This window comes from Xiphias gladius, chromosome 20 (genome assembly GCF_016859285.1).
Source record: "Xiphias gladius isolate SHS-SW01 ecotype Sanya breed wild chromosome 20, ASM1685928v1, whole genome shotgun sequence".
In the NCBI taxonomy this organism is placed as follows: Eukaryota; Metazoa; Chordata; class Actinopteri; order Istiophoriformes; family Xiphiidae; genus Xiphias; species Xiphias gladius.
Window position 1 is genome coordinate 25,029,018 of NC_053419.1, and position 11,742 is coordinate 25,040,759.

Sequence of the window (11,742 nt, forward strand, 5' to 3'; positions counted from 1 at the left end):
AATGGAGGAAACAAAAAATAATCAAGTCAAAGCATTAAAAACCTCTTAAATACGCAGTCATGCTAAAGCAAAGACGACGGCTCGCGGTCGTCTGTTGTAATGCGACATGCTCCCGCATGTAAGGTTTTTTTCACACAGCGGTCGGAGGTAACAACTGCTCGCACGAGCAAAGGAGATTTTCGCTTCTAACGCCGGAGTTAAAAAGCCACGAAAAAGCCCCGCTCCCTCCAGGGAAACAATCCGCTCTTTGGCGAAACTGACCACAGATCAGGTCCCCGCTAAAACCATAACCTGTGATAAAGAGTGGCTATTAGACATTGCTTCATTTTAAGGGGTCACGAGCTAAAAAGGTTGCAAACCACTGCTGTATACACTGCACTGTCCCTTAATTGAATGCCACAGCAGTAAATGGGGAATAATGAAAGGATGAGGTCTTTGGGATTACAACAGCCAATCGGGAGTCAGCGTCCAGAGTCCTCCGGCTGCCCTGACCTACAAGATTCCCAGAAAGAGGCTCTGTCTTCTGGCCAATATTGGACTAATCCCCCCTCTATCTCCCTGCTCCTGGAGGTCAGCCTTAAAAAAAGCATTAAGCAAATAGCTAATGGAATTAAGGCTATAATAATATAGGGATATAGTGAGACAATTCTATTAACAAGATATAAATCATGTTGAGTGTGAGGTAAGTGTTTTTTAATTGATTGATGGAAACGGCGATCCATAGGTTTTCTGGAGACTAACAGCCATTTACCGTCTCCTGCAGAGTAAAAGAGGCAAAAAGGGAGAGATAAGAAAATTACGCTGGGCCGAGGAATAAATTATTCAGAAAAGATAATCATTTTGTGCTGACATTACTAATGTGAAGAAGCATTTAATCTCCCTCCTGTGGGACGGGGGACCCGGGTGAAGGTTTTTATAAAGATTAAAAACTGCACCCAGAACGCCACGCTCTTATTACCCACACTGCTGTCCTCTAATCAAGGGGAGGGGAGGGGAGGATGGGGGGGGGGTCTGCACTGGATGCTGGGAGAGTAGAAACACTCACTGGCACACAGATGTTCTCTAGTGTGTACAAACACACACGAATATGTGCAAAAGCACGTCCTCCTGCACATTTACTGTACGTGCATCCAGATAAAGGCAGAACATATTTTACACTGATTGTTTTTAACATGCTTGATATGAAGGTAACGTGTTCATTTGACGGGAGACTGTCCGGTCAAGATACAGGAAGCTCACAGAGAAGACCAGAATTAATCTGCTCCCATTTTAACCAGTATGACAAGTGTCTTGGTCAGGTGTTGGGCCACCACCGGCCTCCAGAACAGCTTCAGTTCTCCTCATGATTGATCCTCCAAGTCTCCGGACTCTACTGGATGGACGGACTCCGGTCTTCCTAAAGATGTTCCCTGATCTGGTGCTTTGATGACGGTGGTGCAGAGCGCTGTCTCGGGCGTGGGTCCAGAATCTCCCACAGCTGAGCACCAGCTGGGCTGAGATCTGGTGACTGTGAAGGCCACAGCACGGGATTCCCATCATTCTCATACTGATCCAACCACTCAGTGACCCCTCGTTCTCTATGGATCCCGTCCTCCGCTCGTTTCTGACCAGACATCCTCATTTTTCTGCACAAGCCCAGAAAATAATGCACCCGAAATAAAAAGGGTCCTGTTCTTCAGCCGTTCTGATCACAGGCAAAACCCAGGTCTCCTCTGAACGGAAACTCTTTGAATTTTACAACCAAAAAGAAACTGGTAGAAATGTCCGTTTTTTGGCCATAAAAAGGGACAATCACTACTACATCTCTGAATTACTGCGTCCGTGGCGTGAAACTTCAGAGGACCGAACGTTTCTGTTAGAGCCCCTCAGCTTTGGAACGAGCTGCCTGATGAGCTCAGACCTGAAAAATCGGTATCTGCTCTTAAGCCACCTCTGAAAACATTTTTATCACATTTACTCAGTTTGGGTAAATTTGTCTGCAGGTGTGTACAATCGTATCCACCTGACGAATGTCAGCCCAACCTTAGGAGTCGGGCTCGAACCTGCGTGTTCGTGTACCGTACAGATGCCAGTCCCCGTTCCTCAGCGTGCTTCGTGTCTGCAGATGAATTAACGTTTGAAGAAAGGAGAAAAGAGCGAGACGGAGAGAGATAAAGAGCCGAGAGCGGCCTTCTGAGCGTCCAGTGTTTGACAGACGAATTATGAGAGTTACAAACCGAGATGACAAACGGGCGGTTGAGCAGGAAGTTAACCAGAGCGTGATGGTCAGGCGGCGGGCGGCCGGTGTTATCTCCCCCTCATGTTTATTACAGCCGGCCTCTCGTCGGGGCCCAGAGCTGCGCTGACAGTGATCGACAGCTCCTATTAAGACCCTCTGTGGCCGGCAGCTGGCAGGAGCAGATACATTAAATACAACTGTTATTACTTTTCATTGGCTCAGCCGTAAAATACGGCCACTAAATAGTTGTCGCCATCAGATGCGGGTTGATACAAGATTTTAATTTGAGAGACGGCTCCATAACGCTGCTGCTATTGACACCAGGCTTTGTTTGGGGACAGTAATGATGGTGTACATGCTGGGTATTGATGGTCTGTCTCCTCAGGGCTTTGTTTGCCTGTTATATATGTCTCTGCTTGTCAGGGCCCCCGAGCTCCGGCCCCGAGCGGCGCGTTATCAGACCTGCCTCCTCCTCCTCCTCCTCCTCCTGTCTTCTCTCTCTCACAGAGCATGTCTGCTTATCGCAGCATGTCTCAGCGTGGCCACCAACGGCTCTCACGCGGCAACGTCTTCGGGCCTGGACGCAGCCACGTTTTAAACACAGACCTTTCACAGCAAACTCAGCTCATTTCAGTCGAACGCGGCAAACTTTGGATTTGCTCGTGTGCGTGAAGCAGATTTTCGTCTGCCGTGGTTAGAAGCTAGCTGTAAGCTAGCTAGAAATGGACAAACCACCCCGTGACTGGACTTCCTTTATGAAGGATATTTATTGGTATCAGCCACTGCACTGTGATTTTTCAATCTTCGGGTTGTTCAGTTTTATTCCATTTTTGCTCATTTCCGTGTCCTATTTCATTTTAGTCTCTAAAAGTCCTACTTTTTTTATCCCCTTTCTTTTACATCTCGTCTAAATGTCTGTCTCCTATGAAAAACTCTGAACGGCCTTGTTGTTAAAAGCCGCTCTACAGATAAACTTGTCTTGCGTTACGAGATAAGACATGGTGTCTGTGCGTCCGCAGTGTCCACAATAGAAAGACGCGTCAGCTGATATCTTTCCATCCAGCCTCTGAATTACAGCCATGAAATGGGCCCTAAACACTCATCTAATAATGATGTATTGGAAACAGGACTGTCCAATAACACTACGCCCGGGCCTGTGTCTCCGTGGCGACGGCAGGACATCTGCATGTTGGCTGGTGGCGAGGGTCCGTGTCACGTCCCCCGCTCTGTGTGCTGCATATTAAAAGCTTTATGGAAGCAATTAAATGTGTGCTTAATGGCCAGGAGTTGGCAGAATGATTGTTCAATTGAATTAGCAGTTATGATGGCCCACATTACAAGATGAAGTAAATGCAATTACCTCAGGCGTTTTCCCTCTCCTCCCGTCAGGTTTAGCGGCACGATGTGACTTAATTAGCTCTTGTCACATACACTTTCCTCCTGATCTAATTCTCCGACAGCTCAAAGTGGATCTGAGGCAGGGCCGGCCCCCGCTGTCTGCCTTCACACTGACGTTCTCGGGACCATTTTACACTTTGATGCATTGGAGCTGACTCATCCCAATAATAGTTCTAATAATGGCTGCACGAAGAGATGGACCGCACAGATTCCTGGACCACCTCTCCAGAGGAGACTAAGTGGGGCTGGTTTACAGCTGGTGGCATGAGATGCCCAGAGCTGCTCAGGGCCCCAAATCAAGCACATTCAACCCTTTTCTGCTTCATCGTGTCCTCATTTTCGTTTCTTTAAAAATAATATTTTCTGTTTTTGAATGCAAATTTCCAAGACGGCAGCGCTCGTAACAGGCCCCGTCGAAGTTCCACTAACTCTTCGATATTTTAATTGTAGATGAGTGTTGTTCCTTATCGTACAGATGAATTTCAAACTGTTAACGGGGGAAACTGGGGAAAGACGACAATAATGTGGGTGACTGAGGTAAATGTTTTGGTCCTGTCTTTCATCACCACTAATAATCATATTTATTATACAAACTGTCTCCATGAAACCTAAACTGCAACAGCAGATACGTTTTGTCTTTAACTGCGGCTGCGTCATGTTTTCTGTCAACGTAACGAGGAAAAGTCGTTCGTTCGTTTACATATCTGACAAATCACAATCACGTTGATACTGAACGTGTCAGTAAAATGTTCACAGACGACGTGAATTTCATTTTCAGTTTTCCACCAAAATGTCCGATCCTGCAGCGCAACATTCAACTGTAGAGACTCCAGCGTCATTAAACTGGTTTACGGTTCGGTTCAGACTCTCACAGCGCCTGGTTCAGGTTCGGGAAAGATCCTGGTCTGGTTTAATACAGAAAAAGTTCATAACCTGTACATTTACATTGAACCAAAACCGCCATCTTTCCCAAACATGAAGCAAAGAGCTGTTGTTGCCTGAACCATAGACGGGACTCTGGATATGGACCTGGTCTCTGGTGGGACAGTCCTGAGCTTTGTGCGTCCCCCATCTAACTAAAAGTTGATCGACACCTTCCAACCAATCAGAATCCAGAACTGACCCTTATTTGAGAAAATAATTTTAACCATAAACTCAAGAGCCCATTATTGGCTTTTCCCTGAGCTTTCAACCAAACTTTGCATTGTCTTACTGTTGTTAGGTTCCATATAAATAAACTAAAATGTTGAGGACAGAAAGGGGCAGATCAAAAGCTCGATTCATGCTTCTCTTATTTCCTGTTTTGAACCTTATCATCAGCTGGCCGGTGACTAAGTAAACAGATCCAGTTTTAGAAAATAACATACGCTCCGCAACATGTTGCAATTTTCTGATGCAGGAGGTCACTGAGGTCGTTCCTCCGAGAGCTGAGCCGATACATCACCGCGGGTTTCCTCCGTCAGGCTGTCGACGGTGATGAGTGGCCTTCGAATCAGTACCGAATCTGAACCTATGTGAAGCCGCCTTGTGAGGACTCAAACAGAGGTTAAATGAGTCACACTCGATGGCCCCCCCCCCAGGTCTCTTTGGAGCCCTGCTGTTCTCCCTCCTCTCTCACAGAAACAATTGATTTGTGCTGAGCTCTTAGGCATGGTCATTTGCCAGTGATAGAGGCTCAGCCAGTGTGAATGTGGTGTCCTTGCAGATTTAGTGGTCACTTCTCTCAACTTTGCCCATTAACCTGAGTGCAGGAGGTAGTTTGCCCCCCCCCCCTTCCTCAAAGCACTGCGGGAACATTTATTACTCAGGGACACTCTAATGGATCCCGGTTAAGGTGTGTTAACAATTTTTCTATTGATTAATTGGAAGAGAATCATAGCCGGACTAACTTAGCCTAGAAGATTTAGTGGCTTTTAAGGTAGTAGCGATGAATATAATGCTTTAGAAAGAGCTTCTGTACATTATATATATGACACCTGCTACATTAAGCTACATTAAGGTTTAATACGTCTTCATTACTGGCACTCTGCCCAACCCCTTCAAGGTTGAAATAGAGATCCACCTTTCATTATACCACCCATCATCGCTCTATGGAGAGATATCAAATAATAATGGAATTGTTGAAACAGTTCTGCCTGAGTTGTTAATGTTAATCGATGTATTAAATATGAAAGATTTCCACAGCAGGACTTTGAACCGCTGCCACGCTTCTCCCATCAGGACCATTCAAACCGCTGCAGCGAGCTAAACTCTCATCTCCCCCCGTAATTAGGCAAAGTAGAGGATGATGACGACCCGCGGACCTCCGACCTGCCGACCCCCACACTGCTGCTGAAACAAGGGGAACTCAAAGACACTTTTCAACAGGTCATCATCAACCCACCAACATCTTCCAGCTGGGGGGGGGGGGCAGTGCATCTACTTAAATATCGACTTGAAGGGACACACCACCAGTTTTTTGTGTCAAAGTCTATGTCTTTCTTTATTGAAGAACTTTATTTAGAACATTCTCACATATCCAGGCCGACAACGTCCATTCCATCATTGTTTAAAGAGTAAAGTTCCTTTTTTTAAAATTAGATGTACGTTAGCAAAGTGAAAAAGGTTTGAATATGCAAAGGTCATTACAATACATTAGGACGCAAAGCGACCTTAAATGAATCCGCAGTAAAGAATAGAGGAGTGAAAAAGAAAATGACTGAAAAATAAAATTAAGCAAAAAGAAAAAACAACTCATTACCTCCCGAAGCAGACTCAAAGTGTGAGAACATTTCTTACTGTTAATAAGACTCAGGGGAATTCCTGAATTCAGTAAGGAATAATTCCACAGACGGGTTTAACAGATTCACAGGAGGCTCAAGTTGTTGGATCTATATCCTATATTGTAAACGGGCCTTCATTAAATACATGCTTTATTGCTTCTTTTTCCCTTTTACAGAAGTCACATCTACTAATCTTGAGATGCAACAGTTGACGGGATAAACTCCACATTATTTGTTGAGGATAACAAATTTGTGTGGAAGCTGTTTTTTGCTGCTGAACATTAGAAAAATGGGATTTTTCTTTTACTAATTCTTTATGTTAGTGGTGCATTTGTGTCTTTTAATGTCTATTCCATTCACAGAAAAATGTCAAGGTGGCATTTCATCAAATGCAGAATTCCACCAGAAGCAGCATTTATAACCGTAACCGGGAATTTGAGCACTTTTGTTTTGTAAGTGTGCGAGGAAAACAATGTTCCTGTCGGTCCGGAGCCGGAAATGCAGGGAGCTGTTCTTCCTCATCATCTATTCGTTGTATACTGGTTTTGTGTGGAGACAGATTATGTAGAAAACAACAGTTTTGCCGCAGTAGGAACCTGTCGATGAACTTCTGGGGTTATTTTGTCAGATCATAGTCACATAAGCATGTAACCTGTAGGCCTCCATTCTGCAGCTGTCGGATACGCTTTCATCCATTTTAACCATTTAAAGGTACAATTCACATCCATAAACTCCACATCAGGGTCTGACCTGATCTGATCTCAGACTGCAGATGTCTAACACATAGTCCGTGTTTGAAAGACGCGGCCGTTTCCCACACAGGGAGGCGCTAACTAAAAACTCTAAGCAGTTGCATTGTGGGAAATGTAGGATCTGGTGTTTCTGGAGTTTGACCCACGCTAAAGACCAAACGTCAGCATGTCTCCACCTCTGCTATAGGTTGCGTGTGTATGTCCGGGGTCTGCGTCTGCTGGTCCATCACAGACTGAAACATCTCAACAGCTGCCGGTGCTCGGACTTTTCATCCGACGCCATCATCAGGTCGACGTTTTAATGTGTCCAGTACTTTGCTTCATGGTCAGATACCCGCAGAACCAACGACATTCCCATCAGCCTCAGCTGGACTTCATATTTACTTTACTTACTTTATGTCAGATATTCGAAATATTCTATTTTTACAGTACAGTGTATGACACATTTTCACGGTTTCGCACTTCCCAAAGTGTAACAGGTACTCAGATTTAGCTCCGCCTCGACCCGTTTCAGCGTTACAGTTCTGCTTCCATGTCCGTTGCAGCTTTTGTTCGTGTTTCTCCACGTTTTTTAAATCCATCTGCAAACGTGTGTGCTCTCCCTCAAACAAACACTCGCCGGTTTCCAGAGAGACTCTCTCTTTACCGACACTTCGACGGGAGATCCTTCTCCAGACCTCAGCTCAGGACGGACAATACTCTGGATGAAAGAGATATTCTGGCTGCCGCACACGACGCAGCAAAAATAAACGTCTCGCAGCGAGCTAACGTCAGACTGGCGAGAAGTGGAGGCGCGCTCGGTGCCCAGTGTGTGGAGAGAAAACAGCCTCCTCTGCAGGATGCCCCCGCCGCCCACATATCCAGCCCCAAACCTCTGTTTCTTTTTCCTTCTGAGCATCCAAAGCCTTACTCATGTTTAGTTTGCAAATCTTTTGATGACAGTGAGTGCTGCTGCTTTCCAAAGTCAGCATATGATTCTTTCATAATGTCTCATCATACAGTGATAGGTCAAATTCAGACACTTATCAAAGTCAGAGTGTTAACCTGATTGTCTACAAAAGAGGCTTCTACTGTTTTTCTTTCATGTTTAACATTATTCCCCTTTACATTCTTATATTACACTGACTGCACACGTCAAAAAGAACTTAATGGTCCTTTTGGACAAGACACCGATTCTGGAAGGCTGAGATTCTGCTGATTCTGCATTCAGCGTTTCCTGACAGACACCGAAATTGTTGAGATCTGATTTCTTAACTTCCTATAAAAAAGACACCCGGTCTGTGTGATCGGGGTAGAGGATCAGAGAAACCTGATTTTCCTGGAGAACACAGAATATTTGGCCGTGTTTTGGTGCAACCGGGTTTCTCATCGGCCTTTTACGAGAATGAACGTGCAGGACGAAGACGTCAGATGGGGAGAGTAACAGCGGAGCGGGTGAAGGAAAGGAGAAAATCACTACCGGGAGCGACTCGTCCTCCTACTTAAAACGACTGCATCAAAATTCCCACTTAAACTGAAACAAACACAGAGTCAGTGCTACAAGTCTAACTCTGTAGGTCCTGAGTCAGGATTAACAAAACCATGCTTCCAAAACAAGGTCAGGGGTCAGGGGTCAGGGGATAAATCTGTTTACTGACCTGCTGCATGTTGATGAGGATTCACAGTAACCAGGTTGCTGAGTGCATGTAAACACTGACTGCGGAGAGACGTGATACAAAGATACTGCATGAAGTGAAGCGGACAGGACCATCATAACTGAGTCAGATCTGGACACAGACATGAGACACATGTTGATATGATTCAGTGAGACGTCCACTTCCTGAGGACATCATGACCTCTGATGTCCCTCCAGAATAAAGCTCCAGAGGAAAAAGAGGCTGCAGAACTTCATTCAGAATCTTCCTGTTTCTAAGTTTCCTTCAGTATCGCAGTGACCCAGCGACAGTTGTCTGAACGTCCACGGCTACGCTGAGAACAGGAGCTGGTCACAGCTGATTCAGCAGCTTTTACTGGAACAGTCTGACTATCCATCCATCCATCCATCAGCTCTACTGCTTATCCTGTGAGGATCACAAGGGGCTGGAGCTAATCCCAGCTGACAGTGGGAGAGAGGTGGGCTGGACAGTTTGACTAAATGTATATATTTTGTTAACCTATATATAGGCTAAAGAAACAAAAACAAAAAAAAACAGGCTCAGGTCGTAGCCCACAGCTAACTCACTCACTCCATGGCAACATCATACCTGTCGTTTACCCACAAATAAATCCCCCCAAAACAGAAGCAAGACAAAGAATAGCAAAGGGGGTGGGTTGGGGGTTCGAATACAAGGGGGGGTGCAGTTGTCTCAGTTTTGTCTGAGGGAGGGCCACAGCGTCAGACTATGAAAACCCCCGTGCTAAGCTAAGCTAAGCTAAGCTAAGCTAACTGACGTCATGTTTACTAATCAGACGCAGGAGTGGAATCAATCTGAACATCTGATTCTCAGGGAGAAAGAGAAGAAGCTTATCTGGAAAAATGTTGAACTCTCGCTGTAAAGTACAGCTCTCTGAGCTTAGCTGTGATTTGCGATAAAATGTGCTGTATTCCTTCTGTAATGGCCTCCACAGTGGAACCAGTGTGCAGTTTGTGGTTTATAGATCTAAAAAAAGAGCAGAACCGGGGCCGTGCAGCTGCTGACGCCGACGGCTTGAAGAAATTACTGAAGGAACAGCGCTTCGTCCATTTATTGTTTAATGCCACATTAGCAATCTGCAGCGTTTTGGAGTCTCTGCCAGTGGAGGCAGCTCCGGGCAGATGGGCCGGTCTGTAAGATAGATCCACTGCCACATAAATTCCCTGCTGCCATCAAAAGCCAAAGGAGAAACAGCACTAACAGCGTGTTATGGTGGGTCCGAAGCCGCTGCCAAAAGCAACAGTTCATGCTTTTTCCCTATTCAGACATTTGAGGGATAGATTCAGATGTTACCTCTCATTAGTTTTACTGAACAGCAGAAACAAACAGAAAGCACTTACTGTCAGGGAGGAAACAACATTCAGAAAACAGATAATTAGACTGCAGATGTGCTGAATCTTCCTTCCGCCGCTCTCAGTAGGAATCTCCCCGATAATAAAGCTTTAATCACGTGCATGAATCAGCTGTGGCTGTTACCGAGACTGAGAAGTATGAAACAGCTGCCGGTTAAAGTTTTACACCTGAAATAACTTGTGTCATTTTGCGTGCGAATGTTTCTGTGGCAGTTTTAGATGGCAGACACATGTTGACTCTGTCACAGTCCGACTGCAACACCTGCTTGAACAAACAGCAGCGTGTTGATGCCCGACGCTTGTGTTTTCTCACCACGGGAACGTTACTGCAGCTCAGCGGCGACCCGGCGGGACGCTTCATCTGGAGACTTTGAAGCTCCGGCTAAAGACGGGACCCGAGGATCATGGAGGCGCTGGCGTTTCACTGGTTAAAGGCTCAGTTTAGCCAAATTACTTACATACCCGTCTGTGTGTTCCTGTGTGTGCGCGTGTATCTTTTTTTATCCATTATTTGTCCAGGTTTGGACATATCTGTCTCTGACACTGCAGGTGAACGGAGGTTAGTCCAACATGTCTCAGATCTGCACCGGTACAAACGGCTTCCAGCAAATGTCTTGATCGCTGATGATCTCAGACACTGTGATGACGATTCATTTTGTGGGGGGAGTTTTTCCTTATCTGAATTGAGGCTCTAGTGATAGAGGGTGTGACACACTGGAACGATTGTAAAGCCCTTTGAGGCAGTTTGTGATTTGGGGCTGTATAAATACAGTTGGCTTGACTTCCACTCAATTCTAAAGCTGAAACGATCAGTTGATTAACTGATTAGTTGGTCAACAATAACTCACCTGTACTGGTAATCATTAAAGTCAAACGTTTGATGCTTCCAGGTTCTCAAAGGTGAGAATTTACTGCTTTTCTTGGTCTTTCGTTATAATAAACTGGATCTCTTTGGGTTTGGGCCTGTCGGACGAACAAAACACGACATTTTCATTCATTTCTGATGTCTTATAGACCGACCGAAAATAGTTCATTGCAGCCCCGTTCAACACCAACACGACCTGTTGGCCTGCACTCCGCTGGCCTCGCAGATGCACAATCCCCAATACTTGAAACCAAAAATCAGCATATTAGATACCGGACGAGGCAACATACCGGTGACGTTCAGACTCCCCAGCGCCAACATATTTTGTTTTCTAAAGAAACAGTGTCCCTGTTAGTCTGGATGATCCACAGAACTGGAGTCGGTTTTCACAGGGAAGACTCCTTCTGCAGAAACTGGTACCAGGGAGAACTGATCCCGGTGAAGTCCACCGGTATCCGTGGGAGCGCATGTTTTTGCTTTTCGTACTTTTGGTGAACTGACCCTCTCAGAGTCTGAATGGAAACACTGTTAGGACTGGAAGTCAGTCAGACAGATTTTACATGCTGCACTGGGGTTTGGGAATCTGTTGTCTAGTGATTATCGTCATCAGCAAATAACCTGCAGATTGTTTTATTAATAGACAGAAAATGTTGGGAAAAAAAAAAATTAAAATGTCCAAGAGTCTGTGTTGACATCTTCAAATGTCTTGTTTTGTTTGTCCA